This window comes from Meleagris gallopavo, chromosome 13 (genome assembly GCF_000146605.3).
Source record: "Meleagris gallopavo isolate NT-WF06-2002-E0010 breed Aviagen turkey brand Nicholas breeding stock chromosome 13, Turkey_5.1, whole genome shotgun sequence".
NCBI lineage: Eukaryota > Metazoa > Chordata > Aves > Galliformes > Phasianidae > Meleagris > Meleagris gallopavo.
The window spans coordinates 353,895-356,924 of record NC_015023.2 but is presented as its reverse complement, the minus strand read 5'-3'; positions in this window follow the sequence as shown (position 1 = coordinate 356,924).

The window sequence follows — 3,030 nt, the reverse complement described above, 5'->3', positions numbered from 1 at the left end:
AGAGTTCTCCCAGAGGAAAGTTGTCTCTGCACTGAAGTATTCTCTTCTAGGTTCCTTCACATCATAATGTTTCTCTAACTGCTGATTTGTTCTGCTCATCACACATGTCAATTATGCCAAGATAAGAGCTTCTGGGAAAATTATCACATTTCTATCAGCCCCCAAACTGATGATTCTCCTAATGCTTTGTTTTGTTTGTTTTTTAAATCTTTACAAATTAAGATACATCAATTAGATTCCATACACGGCCTCATGGTAGAAGCCTCAGCATAAAAAGGCTAAAGATGCATTTTATCTCTCTGAAGAAGGTAGTATTATTCTGTTAAAACCTTCATCCAAAAAAGACAATCAAACTGATAAACTGGTTTCTCCATTCCTCCTTTGAGAGACCTCTCCCCACAGCACACAAACCAGTAACTGTCAGTAATGATGACAACAAAACCAGATCTCACACTCTCAGAAAAGTTGAATTACATTTTATAAAGATTTAAGATTTAAGAACACTTTGCATTTTTTCTATTTATAGCTGCACAACCAAATACTAAAATAGAAGTAAACAAATGTGTGAAGTTACTTGTGCACAACAAACCATGTCAGCAAATGCTGTATAGAAACTTCTTTCCCATTTTCATTTGTTTGCTGAGCATATGTTCAGAATTTGTAAGCATCGTTTGCTGTTAAATGACAATGAATTAAATTTCTACAAAAGGTCATTTCTCAGGGTGAAATTAAAAACTCATTTATGTTTGAAGTAATAGAATAAATCAAGAAAAAACAGCATAAGAAATTAATAAGGGGATGATACAGGAAAAAAATAGCAAGAGGGTGAAGAAGCAGATGGAGAAGGAAGAGGCATTAAAGTGAAGAACCTGTCATTTCAGGAACTATATAAAACTGTAACAATTAAAAGATTTTTCTGGAAACAAAAATCTTGAAGCCTGTTTCAGAAACAGAGCAGCAAGAATGAGCTAGTGCTATTTCACACACATTGGCCCAGGAAAAGGACTAGCAATACTGTTGTACCACCTTGAAAAGGACTCAATTATCAATACAAATCTTCCTCCTCAGTAGAAAAAGCTTTCACTGATCCCAGTGACGTTTACTGCATTTATCCTCAGCTTCAATTTCCCTTGGTTCTGCAAAAAGTTTGGTTTTTAGCTTTACTACTTTAAGTCAAGTGTTCTACTGCATATAGCAGTAGAATTGTCTATAAAACAACAGTCACTGGAAAAGGGAAATTCCTCCATACAGTAGTAAATACAGTAATATTGTAAACAATTCCAGAAGAAAGAGAAAAGTCAAGACAGACTGTCCATCTTCACCTGGCAAGAAGCAATGGACTTGTACATTTTCTCTAACCTCAAGTTACTCAGCTGGAGCTTTTTTTTTTTCCCCAATCTATTCTTTTGAGAGGTATCAGTAATACCTATCAGAAATAAATGTTCATAAAAGCATATGCTCTTTCCACTATACAGAAATTGCACATATTAGGAAAAGACAGAATCAGTATTGAAGAATTTGTTACATTATGCTCATTATTAATCGATACCTTTTCTAGTCCAAAGGATGAGTTAAGCTACAATGACAAGAGAGAAGTTTGCAAGATTACTGAGGCACAATTACACGTTAGTTTTACAGAAACTCCATTTGTTTATTGAGCAAAGAAAAAAATGGCTGCTGAGTTAAAGCAAACACTGAAGCAGAAACAGGGTATTCAATTGTATTCACAACATTTCCTACATGTATTCTCACAGAAAGTGACAAATTAACGTAAAAGAGAAGAAGGAAAAAAGACCACCTGTGAGGGCGTGGAAGCACTGTATCTAGATCTTTTCTGAAATTCTCCAGTGGTAAATTGTGTAATACAGGTGGAATAGAAACATGAGCATAGGTTTAATATAATTCATTACTAGAAAGTAGTGTAATGGCTTGCTGCAGTACATTGGTGACATCTCCAGCACACACTTCTGTGGTGCTAAAGCAATGTTTAGGTCTTACACACCACACACTTTTAAAGACTTTATCTCAGTGTAATGCTAAGTTACAGTATTTCCAGCTGAAGATCTTATACAGTTATCCTGATTTCTAAAAGCAGAACTACATTTCTGAAGAGAACTACATTTTAAAAATTAAAATGAGTAGATAAGCCACAGATTCTTTAAGTTCCTCAACTCTACAACAGTCCTGCTATTTTAATCCATAACTTGTATCACTAATACATGGATTTAGTAGCTTTTAAATAATTCTTAGGATACATTCTACACACATTCTTCTCCAAATACTAAGAGGTCTATAATGCCACAAACATTTGTCAGAACTTTTTCTTCTGTTCCAGAGTATGTTCTCTGCTCTGAGACACAGAGGGCAAATACAAATTTAACATTATACTCACAATGGATTATATGGGAAAAGTTTCATTTAACATATTTTTAGAGTAATGTATTTTTAGGTTCTTCTAAGGTCAGTTTAATCCAGAATGCTAAAGGTGGATAAAGCAAAGCTATATTTTACAGTATTAAAAGCACACAGAGACACGCACATACCCACAGTATTTTCTTCTTTGCTAAATTGTTCTTAACCCTTACAATAAACAAACAAATAAATAATGCTGCTATTGTAGGAATATAAAACTCTGGACATTAGTAAACTAAATTAGGTAAATCCTGACAGACTCAACTGCTTTGGTTCCACTAATTTCAAGAGTACTACAGCTATTAACGTCAACTGAATTTAGGGCACTACTTTCATTAAATAAAGTCATTCCATCTACTACAATCATTTAACAAGCAGAACTACGATTGCAATTTTTGTAACCATGAGCACATCCACTGCTGCACTTCTAAGACAATCAGACAACCTGCCTCTTCCACACCGGAGGTTAGGAATAGGCAGATTAATACTAAATAGGATTCCCTAGAAATGTTACCTGCAAGACAGTAAGAATTTCTCTTATCGAAAGCAAAAACTTGGATTCCAAGACTTCATTATTTTCCATTTCAATTTTTCAATTATTTCAATCATTTCTTTTTT